Raw genomic sequence first — 15,428 nt, 5'->3', positions numbered from 1 at the left:
CCCAGTCTGTCTCCATGGCAACCCACGAGAAGCCTTTGTGGCCATCTGGTGCCCAAGGCAGTTGTGTGCATGCATGGAGGGGCGGGGGACGGGGGGGCAGGAGCATGGAGTCCTCGGACCTAAGTGAAGGGGGGCCCTGCGGAGGAAAGGTCACTATGTCTTGCTGTCAGCAGCTCAGTGCGGGTAGGGGTGAGGGGAACAATGCCATGTGGGTGTGAACATGCCAGGCCCAGCGTGAGCCAGGGAGAGCCTGGATTGGGGTAGGTGGGGAAGCAAACCTTGTGAGGGGTGGAGGAGGGCACGTTGAAAGATCATGAAAGTGGTGTTCAAGGTCCACACTGCCATTGCTTGTATGTGAGCAGCCCTTGTCTGTAGGTCATGGCTGCACAGGTTGATCCCGGCCATATTGTGATAAGTTTTCCAGGCTCATAGGTGCCTTAGCAATGGTGCCTTGCACACTGTGAGCGTGGTTTATTGATGCAGTGCAGTGATTTTACTTACTGTTAATTTATCAAATTGATGTTAATTGTCATGACCTCAAACATTCTGACAGGTTTATTTTAAAAAGAAAAACTTTTAAGGAAATTCTTATCTAACTTAATGAATCTGTTGGAGTTCCTTTAGATGGTTCTGAAGTCATCTTTGTATCCACCCTGGCAACATTATTCCTCTCTGCAATCTAAAAATCAAATAAAATCTGTTTTGTAGAAATATGCTTCAACCAGTTTTGTGGACGGCTGGAATATAGAGACCGTTTAGTTTGTAGCCTTGCTTATATTATGCGCCTATATGTGCATGCACGCACACTCACACTCACACTCGCACACACTCAACTCCTTCCTATAATTGCACAGCTGTAACTTTGTTCTAAATTCAGAGAGTTTTTCCATGTAGTGTTTCAAATGAAATGCTGTCATATTTTTAAATCAATACAAAACAGTAAAGTGTATGCAATTTACTGTCAATATGTTGAGTTTAGAGACTTATTGAGCCTATGCTAATGTTAAACCAGAAAAATTATACTGGCTTTAGTAACATAATCTAGTCACTGGCTGTGTCTACAAGTATGCTTTAATCTGCAATAGCCTATTTTACTTCTCTTTAAAGCATCATGTAAAAAATGTGCAATTATGGTAATGTGCAGTAAAATAGACTACTGCGCATTAAGCATAACTTAAAACATGCGCTTTTGGTACTGCACATTAGGGCAGCCTAACGTGCATTTATTTAGTACCTCACATTGGAGGTACTAAATTTAATGTGCATTAGGAAAAGCTCATTAATGCATGTGTAGATGCACCTGCTGAGAGTAAATGTCTAGCATTATTTACCACAATACATGCAACAATTACCTATATTGGTATAACTCCCCTAGTAAAGACAGGTTTGGCCTAACTGTGCCTTAGCTTATTCCTTCACAGAAAGGAATATGATTATCAGTGTTTCCATTCCGTGCAGTTTTCGAGGTAGAGCTTCAAGTATTTGATGTATACATTAAAATATGTGCATGTTCAAAAACTGAGTTGCATGCATTCATGGAGCAAACAATAGAAGACCTCGGGAAAGCTTGAAAATCTGGGGTTCTCTTCTGTGAAGATAATTAATCTTACCATGATTTAAAAAATAATCTTTTGTAGATCTTGGCTTTTTTCTGCACAGCGGGGCCCTGTTATTAAGGTGCTTCCATTCTCTGGGTGCTATTATAATGTGAATAATGAATACACAATGGGAAACACATGTTTAGGGGGAATACCTGTGATACTAATTGCTCTTTAAATTATATTTCAGAATTTTAAAGGAAATGTAGTGCTGTGATAACTGTAACAAATTCCTTTAATGATGCACCTTTGCTTTACATTATCATTAGGTTTCTCAATTTTCATCATTAATATTTTACCAACTCCTAGTACATCAAAATGTTATACATACTTTGGACTTCCAAAGAGACTTTCTATGGCACACTGGAAATGACACAACTTAATTAATGGTAATGGATTTTCTCATGACTGCCTTCAACTCCATTCATACAAACTTAATATTTGTCAAAGTTGACAAACTGAATAATATAACACAAGCTTTCTGTTACAGAATTAGAATGTGCAATTTGAGACAGTTACTTTAAAATCTCATTAAAATAGAAAAAGTTGGATTCTCTATTCCATAGAGCCTCTAAGCTCAATATTTAATAAGCATATTTTGTACTTTTATCTCCAATGTGTTGACAGACAAGGTAGCTCAGAAGCATGTGGTTTATTCTGTGACAAAAACAGTAAGTACCAAAATTCAAAGAGCTTGCATATCTATGATTCTATGACCTTCATAATAAACTAACTGAAAAAAAAATAGTCCTAATTAGCTTGTCAAAGGACGACATACTCTTCTTTGTCCTTTGTCCTTGCTCTGTCTATTGTGTTTTCCTATTATCTTAATTTAGACTGAAATCTTTGGAAAGGAATCTGCCTTCAAAGACCACAAAGAGCCATCACGCACAATTGTGTTGCTGTTTAAGAAGTGGTAAACAAAAGTATGTGTTAAAAGCATTTATCTAGATAATTTGGTATCTTCATGGACTCAACACTCATCAGAGCACCAAGAAACCTGTTAGATTTCACTTGAAATCTCACTCTTACTACTAGAAAATGAGTCTGCCTTCCACTCACCCACGTGAACGTGACTCTGCAATATATTTTCCTTTCCTCACATTTCCCAAAGTGTGAATTGTCATTTGCTGCCATTATTACCATTGTTTGCATTAACCTTTTACCACTTCCTATTGATCCAGAACCATTCGTGTAGATTAGTGCTGTCCAACTGGCAGCCCTTGGGCTCCGTAACACCTGCAGGGGTTGGTTTGTGGCCTCTAGGCTCCCACTCCCTATCCTGCCCCATGGGCACCATGGCACAGGCCACAAGGTTAGGAAAATCTATGACATGGTGCACCAGCACAGCACAGTGCAACAGAGGAGCCCATGCCCAGGGAGCTGAATGTGTGGCTGAGACATATGTGCCCAGTGGAGCAGGGGTGGAGGGAAAGCACCCACATGTCCAGTGTAGTGGAAGGGGGGAGTACCTGTGTGCTCAATGCAGTGGGGAGGCATGAGCACATGTGTGCCCAGTAGGGTGGCAGGGAGGGACTGCCCACATCCCCAGTGCAGTAGGAGATTGTCGCTGTGCCCAGTGCAGAGGGAAATAGGCAGCATCTGGGTGGGCCTGTGGTCCACATTAGTGCAGCCCTGGCCGCATGTGGCCCCTGGCCACTATGAAGTTAGACAGGCCTGAAGTAGGTCCCCATTTGTTTTTTGGGTTTTTTTAATTCTTTGATTCAGTAGTACATGAATGTTTGTGGGAAGTAATTATACTTTCAATATGTTTTTCTGTGTTCTTCATTCTTGGGTTCATAGATGAGAAAATGTGTCCCTCTGCTTAAGGTAGAAATGTTAGAAAGTTTGTTTAAAGCAATACAGTATTGACCAATACAGCATTACTATGTTGGTAGATTGAGATCTGGCAACAACAAAGCTAAAAATGCCTGAGGATTTGACCTTGAATTCTTTATTCATGTAAGAGTCAAGGCAATGGAAATCTTGTCCAAGGCACTGACTTGAGGAAGAGGTCCAAATAGCTGCTTTTGATCCTATTTAACAGGGCCCTTGGTATTCCATGGCAAGAACCTCCAGCTCTCACAGGAGCATTAATTCAGTCTGGACTCATATGAGAGAGGCTTCGTTCTCAAAAATTATCATTTTTGCAAATAGGCTTTCCTGCACTTCCTGGGCAGTTCTTCTCTTGTAATGTCCACACAGTATGTTATACTCTTAAAAAATCTTCCACCCTCACATATGCAAGGAAATAGCAGAGCTTTGTCCAGAGCACTGCTTATGTTGGAAGAGTACAAGCAATGATGAGAGCTGCCCTTTCTATTTTTTTAGATAAGGCATTCAGTTAACAAGGGGATTTCACATTGGGGAAAAAAAAATCCTTGAATATTTAAATAGCATTTTGCTACAGTATAATTAATATCTGAAGGGTGCTCTTTTGAAGAGAACTTGTTTCACTCTCACAACCCAGGTATTTTTGCTTGGTTGTAAAAGCAATCCTAAATTTTTGTTAGGATTGAATAAGGCAATAGATTGTGATTATTTCTTTGATTCAGCATAGAGATCTACCTGAAGAGATATTCCAGAATAGAATCAGAGGTACATAAAAGCAGATTAAAGAAAACCGGGCTATTTATTTATTAGATTTATGTCTTGCCCTATCCAAAAGGCTCTGATTGGCTTTCAGTAAACAGAGAAACAACCCACACATGAGTCCCTGAACAATACCCCCAAAATCAGCTTCATTTGCAGCAAGAAGGGTTTGGGTTAGATATTGGGAAAAACATTCTAATTATAAAGACAAGCACCGGGACTGGCTCCCGAGGGATGCTATGGAATCTCGATCCCTACAGGTTTTTAAAAGCAAGTTAGATAAACATCTGTCAGGGGTGTTCTATATATACTTAGCTTGCCCTGTGTGGTGGGAAGGCCTAGATCTCTTGAGGTTGTCTTCCATCAGGACATTTTCTATGGTTTAATAAATGTTACGGACATTCCTCACACTAAAAATATAGCTCAAGCATATGGAGGTCAGTTGACAAATGTTCCCTGTTCGTGACAAAATGCCAAAGCCCTAGAGCCTGAAACTTGCTGAAGGGAAGATGTACCAGTTGGTATGCTAGTCATCTGGAAAGATATTTGCAGAGGCTCCTAAGGGAGTATTGTGGGGGGGGGATAGAGTAGGGAGGTGGGGAGTATATATGCCTCACCTGAGGAAGACTTGCAAACTAAGTTTCTGTTCTTTTGCAGAGGCATCCTTTGGTTTGGAATATGCTGCTTGCTTGTTTCTAATGTGGCCTTAACTTACAAAGCTGTTGTATGGCATGTTTTTACTGTCTTTCATTCCACAAAAATCAGAATGAAAACTGCGCTCAGTTTCCCTTGTACATTTGTGATTCATTCCTCACTGCTCCCATTTTAGCACTGAATGAAGAGATAAGTAAGTACCGCACTGGAATGAGAAACTTGTAACCTGATCATTTTCTGATAGCACCTTACTTTTTATATGTTCTGATAAATCACCGTAATGCAGTTTGTAAATGTTATAGCTCTGGTAAAGCTTCCTCAGCTGGACACTTTTGCCAGAAAATACAGAAAGGGCCAGATTGACCCCACTTGGGTGAGATGCAGGTGGGTGCAGGTAGAGGGTGAGTGCTAGGACCCAGCTGCTGGTAACACTTTACCCAACAGCTGCACAGGGAAAACACCTGCTGGTGTTGCTTTTACCCACAGGAACATGGTGGGGATATATGCAGTCAGCGCTCTTCCTCATGTGGGCAGAAGAGGAAGCCCACCTGCTGCTGCGGGGAAAAGCACTGACTGTGGACACTGTCCCTGTGGCACTGCAGGGAAAATCAGTAGCAGCAGCTAGTTCCTAGTGCCTGCTCTCCATGTGCCTCTCACCTAAACTAAGTCAAACCAGCAGCTGAAGCCCCAAGTCCCTGAGTTGGATCAAATGCCTCCGAAGGCCAGATCCAGCCCATGGGCCATTGGTTGCCAACCCCTGATCTACATCTTCCAATGCCTGTTATTAGCAACCTGTTGGTGTCTTTGTCCTTAAAGTGCTGTGCTTGATAAGACAACTGCATCTTTGGAATTAACTCCCTTTAGTATTCTCCCTTGTCTCCTGCAATGCTGTATAAAGGGTCTCTTTGGACAAGCTTTTCCTAATTGAAGTTGCTTCTTTTACCTTATTAAGAATCTTTTTTGATTGATAATCTCCTATGCTGGTTTATTTTTTTGCAGGGAAGAGAGAGACTGTGTAGGTAAGAGGTTCTAAACCAGGGTGCTGAGTACAAACATGCTTCACAAGATAAATCAGAGATTTCAAAGAGGAATCCATACTGTCAAAAACATTCTGACCTGTTGTGGTCTTTCTGAGTTCTCTGCAACAGAAGAACTGCTCTGTGATCTTTCTGTAGTCAAAAAAAAAAACCAACCAAGTGAAAACTAAGCTGGCATTTTCCAAGGGGTGCCTTCAGTATAAAAAGGTTGAGAACCACTGGTGTACAGTCTATGCAAGATGATGAAGTATGGAATAAGATTTACTTGTTTAAAAAAAAAAAGTTTTTACATATGAGTATGATGTAACATGGTGATGAATATTATGAATATTTATTTGTAGTGAAATACAATCTATCTTGGAAGACGAATCTAATACACACCTGTTAACTTTTTGCATTAATTTTCATGCAGCAAGATAATGCACAGGATGATAGTAAATCTCATAACAAGTCTGACCTTTCTTCCTGTCTTTCAAGCATGATCTTTGGTATGTGAAACGCTGGGAATTTCAGCTGCTTCCAGCATGCCTGGGAAGAAGTAGAATGCCTGTATATTTAAGAGTAACAAAGTTCAGCCTTTGCTTTTCCCAGGCAAAATGAGTGTACAGCAGCTCTGAAGCAGTAAATTTGGACAAACAGGTGTCACGAATTTGCCAGTAATCTGAGATCATTCTTTCAAGAGTTTAAATCAAGATCTGACAGCTGATGTCTTGAGAATTTGTTCCATCAGCTGATAATATTTTCCATGGATGTGGATGCCAGACATTTTTCCATCTGTTTTTCAGCACCAGTGTGAGTGTCATTTAGTGCTCAGCAGGGGATCGACAAGAGCCACTTCCGTGTAGCGATCCCTGGTAATGTTTCTGATGGCTAAGAGCTCCCGAATCAACACAAACGCTAAAGTGCATAAGATAAAGATACAGACACCATTTTTGTCATATGAAAGAAGTGCTCAGCATTTTTACCAGGATCATATCCACAGTGTTGGAAAGCAATTTTGTGATGTGCTGGTAAAAATGCTTCTACACTATATATAGTAGTGCTATATACATACAGTTCAAAGGTCCACCTTAGCCTAGATAGCCTCCTCAGCTAGCATGAAGCACTCCAGTTTTGAGAGCCAGTGGCACACAAGTATAATATGGTCAGCAGCACATCTATCTCTTGATTTCTCATATGAAATGATCTGGGATGTCTGGTGTGGTCTTTAGGATGAATTTAAGGTAAGGCTCAAACTCACCTCTGGATCTGTAGGGAGAAACCTTAAGCATGCTACCACCATGCCTCTGCTCTTGCTGGATAACAGGTACAATTTGTTTAGGTGTAAACCAGGTCAAGATGGCAATGCATTGAATTTCTAAATCAAGTCATTATTTCAGCATTATCCTAAATACATACAAATACAGTCATATCAGAAGAGCATTTCTATCATAGTTGACTCATTGTATGAAGTACATTCTGTTTTACAATATAGGTAGGAATTCAGTCATGTCCCTCAAACTATCATGGGCCCCCAACATAGTAGTAGTTCTAGAGTAAACTCAGGTAAATTCCTACTAGGTATTTTTCCCCTTAGAAAGCTCTTCCAGCATTGTGATTCAAATAAACAATTACATTGTATATTCCACACACCATATTCCATTTTCAGAATTAAAGTAATTGTCATGGGATCTAAGGAATTCTTTATGAAACATTTTCCTTGTTCATTTTTTTTTTTTAAGAATGGAGAAAAAACAACTGTAAAACAAATAATCCCATAGAGATAACAAGAATTCTTTCCTTTGTTACAGAATTTATTCTGTGTTGGCTTTATTTTAATGATAAATTAAACTTAAAATAAACCCTTGAATTTGGAGTCATGCTTAGCACTTCAACATTTTTTTGGAGTGAGCTGATTGATTACCTTTCTGGTACTGGCTGGGCTAGTCATTACATCTGCCTGGGAATTCAGATGTCATTATGCTCTCCTTTGCTTTCTTTCCACCTCACACATTCTGCTACTAACTGATTACTAGTGCAGGAGTCTTAAGAGAGAGGGCAGAGAGAATAGATATTGCTGATGCTTTCAGCAATGTTGATTCACAGAATCGCATTACATCTGTGAATCTAAATAGTCTAGCTCCATGACATTGTTGTCCTCCACTGACCAAGCAAAGAGCTTTTGATGACTCTTAAATGTCTTAACCAGTTTTGTCAAATCTGGATTTCAATACAGGACTGCATACAAATAAGCTATTGGTGCTCTTCCTCCTTTATTCAGCTGATTATACATTGGAGAATTTTTTTTGGCAGCAGACAGGTCAAAGTGGCACCATAAAGACTAACTCATTCAGAAAGGCATAAGCTTTCCTAGGCAACAACCTACTTCATCACATGCTTTTTTGTGAGGGGGGAGGAAGGGAGCTTGAAAAACAGGGATTCTTCTTTTGTAGAGAGTTTTATCTGTCTTAAGGATTTGCATCTAGAACCATTTTTTAAAAATAAATCTTTACACTAGCACTGTGGATGAGAAGCTATGGATTAGCAGTTGCATTTCACAGCTCAGATGGCACAAAATGTGTCTGAATGCAGTGAGTGGTGTTGGAAGTAATGTTGTATGCAATTAAATAATTCAGACTGACTTCTTAGTGTTTCCACCTCTCATTCAGCATTGTTATGGTCTAACAATGGGGCTTGGCTTTGCCCCGCCAGACCTGGGAGCCAGGAGCCCGGAATGATTCCTTCAGCCGTACCCCCTCCTTAGCCTCTGGACTGGCTGAGGGGGGTTAGAGGGAAGCCCACCATAGCCAGATGCAGGGCTGGAGTCTCTCAGCCATGCCCCCTTCCCCCTCAGCCAGCCCAGAGTGTGAGGAGGGGGTGTGGTTGGGGGACTCCAGCCCCACTCCCAGATCTGGGTGGGCAAAGTAAATCCCCCAGTTTGGGCTCTTCCCCCCGCTGGGCTGCTCCTGTCTGGAGGTCCGATGCTGGGCCAGAGGGCTGGGAAGACCATTTCAGACTCAACATTAGGAAAAACTTCTTCACAGTCAGGGTGCTTGTGGAATGAGCTCCCTCCAGAAGTGGTGCAATCGCCTACCCTGGAAATCTTCAAGAGGAGACTGGATGGTCACCTTGCTGGGGTCACCTGACCCCAGTTGTCTTTCCGGCTTGGTGCAGGGGGCTGGACTTAATGATCTACAAAGGTCCCTTCAAGCCTTACGATCTATGAATAAGTCTCTGAAGTTAAAGCATCTGTTAATGAAATCAACGGGAAAACTGATGCTCTGCAGTCTAGAATACAAAATGCAGGAGCCAGAATTTCTGACTCGAGCTCATCACCATGAAGAAGAGAGGGAACTCTCCCTGATGAAAAAGAAAGTTGAATGGCTCTCTGATAAGGTTGAAGATATGGAAAATAGGAGCCAGAGAATTAATCTACACTTCTCAGGGTTCAGGGAAGGGATTGAAGAAGGCAACTGTACAAAATTCATACAGACTTACTTAATATCGTTTCCCTCAGCCAGCCCTCCACAAATAAAGTGTGCATGTTGCAGTTAGTTGGTATGATGGAGGGAGAGAGGGGTTGATCATCCTACAGGTAGCACAAATATATGATGATACCTTTCATTTTGTTTGAAGGTATATGAAAGGTCTAGGGAAGCAAAATGGAACTTTTGTTTTGATTTTCTAAAAAAAAAAAAAAGAGAGTGAGCTCCGTCAGGCTGTCGTTATAAAGAAGCTAAAGGGTCTTAATTATTGCAGGAGGGTATTTTTATGTTGGCACTTTTCAGTTTCTATGCTGCAGTTCATTTTTTAACTTACTAGTCTTGTAACTTCTTTTTGTGTCTCGGGGATTCCAGATAGTGACCCCCTGCGTGGCCAACCGCGCAGAGCCCAAATGAATTAGTTACTTAATGGATGGTTACTTGATTGTGCTACTTATTTTGGTTGGTTTAGAGTCAGTCCCAGGACAGGAGAGAGGTCTACAATGCAATAGTGTATCATCTATTTCATTCTCCTCATTTACTATTAAAAGTTGGCAATGTGCTGCAATCATTAAATTAACATAAAGGCAATTTCTGCCTCCTGGAAAAAATTGTTTAAACAATGAAAGTGTGTCCTGTGGATCATCCAGCAGGCAGTTGCTGGAGGCGAGAGGAAGGAGGAAGGAGGAGAGAAGCCAGGTCAGGCACCAGATCCTGTCCAGGAAAAGTAAGTGATCCAGCTGCCTGTACCTTTGGTTTGGCTGACTCTTTGTTTGTGAGTGAGTGCTGACTGCTGAATGAGTGTTGATTGTTGATTGCTGTGGGATTGCTGCTGAGTCAGCCCAGGCCCAGAAGGGTATAAAAGGAGACTCCCCAGGCAACCAGGGAGCCAGTGAACGGACTGCCAACAGGGGAGCAGTTGGCAGGCCAGTTCATGGGTAGTAGTATACACTGTGTAGGAGTAGCATGGAGGCCGGGGGTTCCCTTGCCTGTTCCGCAAGTGCCCTGGATTGAGGCCCTGGAGGGGCAGGGGAGGAAACTCCAGGCAGAGGTGAGCAGGCTGCGGGGGACCAGGGCTGCAGAGGATGAGATTGATAGATACATTCATTCTCTGCAGGACCAGACACCTGGCGCAGAGACATCATGGGAGAGTCCCAGGACAGCTGAATGGAGAACTGTCACCTCCACAGCTAGACAGCGTGCAGCTATGACTGCTTCCCCAATGCAACTGGGGAACAGATACGAAGCCTTGACAGCACTGGAGGATGGTGCAGCAGAGGAAGCTGCAGGGGAAGACACGTCTTCAACAAACACCAGGCAGGCTAAGCAACAACCGAGCAGCCGGAGGAAGAGACACTGGGTCATCATGGTGCGCGACTCCCTCCTGAGAGGCATGGAGAGGCCTATCTGTTGACTGGATCCCATGGCACAGGAGGTTTACTGCCTACCTGGAGCCAGGGACATCACTGCGAGGATTCCCAACCTCATCCAGCTCTCTGATTACTATCCCATGGTTTTTATCCATGTGGGCATGAATGATGCGGCCATGAGTAGTCTGGACTGCGTCATGAGTGACTACAGGGCTCTGGGGGCCAGGCTTAGGAAGCTGGGGGCAGAAGTGGTCTTCTCATCCATCCTTCTGGTTAGTGGTCGCCGTCAGCATCAGGATGCCTGCATCAGGGAAGTCAACCTGTGGCTCCGGAGTTGGTACCATCATGCGGGTTTTGGCTTCTACAACCACGATCCGCACTTCCATGAGAGAGGCATCCTGGGATGAGATGGTCTTCATCTGTCTTCTAAAGGCAAGACTCTGTTCTCTTACAGGTTGGCTGATCTCCTATGAAGGGCTTTAAGCTAGGTTCATTGTGGGGATGGGGAAGCAGAGGATAAGGAGAACCTAGGATCAGCAAGCCATGAGCAATGCACTGGATCAGCCCAGGTAAGCACTAAAGTAAGCACTAAGGGGCCCAATAGACATCAGGATGGGGGATACCAAGGGCATGCATCGGCTTGCCGGGGCTTAAATGTCTCTACACTAATGCAAGGAGCATGGGGAACAAGCAGGAGGAACTTGCACTCCTGCTTGCAAGCAACAACTTCGACCTGGTTGGGCTAACTGAAACCTGGTGGGACCCTACTCACAATTGGGCAGTAGGCATTGAGGGTTACAGGTTGTACAGATGGGATAGAGTGGGGAAAAAAGGGGGGGTGTTGCTCTCTATGTTAAGGAACAATATACATCCTCTATAATCAAGATGGGATCAGAGGAGGGCCAAACTGAAGTACTGTGGGTCAGGATACAAGAGGGTTGCAGGGAAAGGGACTTGGTAGTGGAGGTCTACTATATACCGCTACACCAGGAGGATGAGCTAGACCTGGAATTCTCCAGACAGCTCTCAGAGGCTGTATGGTCGAGTGAGATGGTTGTCATGGGTGACCTAAACTACCCTGACATCTGCTGGGAGGAGCAGTCAGCCAAGTCTAACCACTCACGTAGGTTCTTAACCTGCACTGGTCAGGCCGCAGTTGGAGTACTGTGTCCAGTTTTGGGCGTCGCACTTCAAGAGGGATGTGGAAGATCTTGAGAGGGTCAAGAGGAAGGCCACTCGTATGGTCAGAGGCCTACAGGGAAGGCCCTATGAGGAGAGACTGAGGGACCCAGATCTCTTCAGCCTTCACAAGGAAAGGCTGAAAGGTGATCTTGTGGCTGCCTATAAACTCATCAGGGGAGGAAAGCAGGGAACAGGAAATGCTCTATTTACTAGGGCACCCCCTGGAATAACTAGGAACAATGGCCACAAATTGACAGAGAGCAGATTTAGGTTGGACATTAGAAGGCACTTCTTCGCAGTAAGGGTTGCCAGAATCTGGAACGGGTTTCCAAGGGAGGTGGTACTCTCCCCTACCTTAGGGGTCTTCAAGAGGAGACGAGACAAGCACCTAGATGGGGTCATTTGACCCCAGCTCTCTTTTCTGCCCAGGGCAGAGGTTCGGACTCAATGACCTACGGAGGTCTATAAATTCAGCTAGGAAATTTGCTTAAATGATCTTTGATGTTCTGAAGCAAAACATCAAATTTTTACTTGTCTTAGCATGCCATTATGACCCTTCTTGATTTGACTGGCTCAATACAGAGGGCAAGGCCTCAAGGAGCTTGGCAAAGCAAGAAATGCAGAAAAACAAGTTTTAGATTATGGGATTCAAAGCCAAGCCATAATTTGACTTTTAAAGGCAGCAGAGAGGTTTCTTTCCTGTTTGCTGAGGACTGTCAGAAGCCTAGTATGCAACCTGGGAGTTCAGTGAAAGCAGAGCACTTTATTCCTTTGGTGTTCATAGAATCATAGAAAAGTAGGGTTGGAAGGGACTTCACAAGGTTATCTAGTCCAGCCCCCTGCTCAGGGCAGGATCATCTCTGACTAAATCATCCCAGCTAAATGTCAGTCTAACCTGCTGTTGAAAATTTCCAGGAATGGAGAGTTCACAACTTCTCTAAGTAGCCTGTTCTAATGCATGAATCAGAAATAGTCAGAAATTTCCTCCTAATCTCCAACCTAAACTTCCTCTGCTGTAACTTGAGTCCATTGCTCCTAATCTTGTCTCCTGTGACCACAGAGAATAGTCTGTCTCTATCAATGCCCTTCAGGTATTCAAAGACTGCGATCAAATCCTCCACCCTCAGTCTTCTTTCTCCAGACTAAATAACCTTAGTTCTTTCTGAATAGGAACCCTATATACCGCTGGACTTTTTTTTGAAGCAAGAGCACACTGTTGGCTCATATTCAGCTTATGATCTACTCTGGGTGTCAAATATTTGGCCTGCAGGCTGAATTCAGCCTGCAAAACCCCCTTATTCAGCCTGTGCTGACCCTGTCTCTCATAGTTCACCCAGACAGTATGTGGTTCAGACCAGTTCTCTAGTCTAGCCAGCTCATTCTGGATCATAGCCCTGACCTCCAGTGTCTGTGACTTCACCCAACTTGATGTCATCCACAAATTTGTTAAGTGTGCACTCAATCCCATTGTCCAAATCATTAATGAAGATGTGGAATAATACTGGACCCAAGACAGATCCTGGGGAACCTCTCTTGAAACCTCCTCCCAGCTAGACATTGAGCTGTTGATGACTATACCTTGAGTATGGCAACTCACTCACAGCAACCTTATCTTTTTTGATTAAGACAACAGGGCTCTATATATAAAGTTGGCTTTAACAAAATGATGTTATTGGCATAACATATTTTGCACTACTAACTTCAGCCAAGCTTTTTTGCAGCCTATTTTTTAGTAATTTGCATTCATTAAGGTCACAGAAACTAACCACCTTGGATGCCTGTTGGCCTGTGTGACCCTACTACAAGAACAGCCAGGACTGTGCTCAGTGACCTGTACAAGGGAAATAGCATGGGCAACTGGCACTTCCTGAGTCTGGGGGGTCACCCGCAGAAGTCTGTGGCAAGGGTGGAGCTGGCGAGCTCCTGCAGATGCCGGCAGCAGCAGGGCTGGAGCTGGCGAGCATCCGCAGATGGCACCGGCAGTGTCAGCGGCGGGGCTGGAGCTGGCGAGCATCTGCAGAAGCTTTTTATTTCTGAAATAGGATTGTGCTTTCTCTCCCTAGGAAGACAACATATTAATAGCAGAAACCAGCACATGTAGAATTATCATATTTCTCCTGATTTACTAGTACATTTTGTAGAAGCTGTTCTGTTTTCATTACCTTCCAAGGGAAGTACTTGAGATTTTAGTTGACTTTGAATGAAGGTATTCCATAAGTATAGGTGGAAAATTAATTCCACCCATTTTCAAATAATTATTATACATAATTGCCAATGTAGGAGTATTACCCCCATTCTTAGTTCCATCAAACCATCTTGATTATTCTGTTTACCGCCTCCTAATGTGCACCTATTGAATTCTTAAAGCTGGCCTCCGGAAGGGGGTACACATTGCTGTATAATTATATTATTAGGCAGGAGCCATTTTCTTTAGATTGACATAAGTGGCTTCCTTATTTTAAATGGAATTACTTTTTCCTAGTTCTCCAAAATGTATTACACTGTGTGGTAGCTTTAAAGAATTCAGCACATATGTTCCTTCTCTTGAATATTGATGACCTACACAATTGGAGCTAATTTTAGTATTAACATTTTATTAATGTTTCATTATGTATTACATGATGTAATATTGGCATCTTCATTTTGCCAAGTATCTGTCATTTTGCAGCACTTTTGAGAAGCAGGTTTAAATTACATAAATGATACCTAGGGTGCTGATGGGTGTTCAGCTGGTGGAAATGCTTTAGTTGAAACAGGTCTATATAAAGGTGCTGATTCTGGTGAAGCCCTTTCATCTACATCAAGACGGCCTAACTGGTGACCTGCAGGGCACACCTGACCTGCAAGGTGTTAACGTATGGCCTGCAGGCTCCTGCCCAGCCACTGCCATGCTTAGGGTCTTGGGGACAAAAAAACATGGTGGGAGGAAGCCTTGTGAATGTTTGCTTTAACAGAATATTATGGGTCTGGCCCGGTGAGCTGACTGTTGTCATGGCAGGGGTGCCAGCTAGGGGGCTCAGGCCCTAAGGTGGGGGCTGGTGCTGCTCATGCTGCTGGGTATGACAGTGGCAACAGTGTGTGTGTGTGTGTGTGTGGGGGGGGGGGGGGGGTGGTAGGAGGGGTGAACTGCACAGGGCAGAGGTCCCAGGGAGCCTGTGTAGAAGGATGCCTGTGCACTATATGGCATGTGGCCCCTGGCCACTCTGAAGTTGCCCACCTCTGTTTTCCATTTTAAGGAATCTTCTGTACTGTTTCAACTTGCTGCCTTTCTCAGTGGCCACTGAGCATAAAAATATGAATTTCCTTCTTTTTTGGCAGCTATTGGCTGAGTGGGTCTAGTGCAGGTGTGAAAGAAGGATTTGTGGATACCCTACCTGGCTACTGAGATAACATCAGACTATCAAACAGTGGCATAGAGTTGGAATATCTACTGTTCACTTTCCTGGTTTCTTTCCTCCTCTGGATGCTGTAGGTCCTTAGCTCTATCCTGAAGACCTGTATTGCAAAGGTAAAGTAAATGAGATCCTGTGTAGC

The sequence above is a fragment of the Alligator sinensis genome, unplaced genomic scaffold, assembly GCF_000455745.1.
Source record: "Alligator sinensis unplaced genomic scaffold, ASM45574v1 scaffold65_1, whole genome shotgun sequence".
Taxonomy (NCBI): Eukaryota; Metazoa; Chordata; order Crocodylia; family Alligatoridae; genus Alligator; species Alligator sinensis.
The sequence above is the reverse complement of the archived record's forward strand: the minus strand, read 5'-3'. Positions refer to the sequence as shown.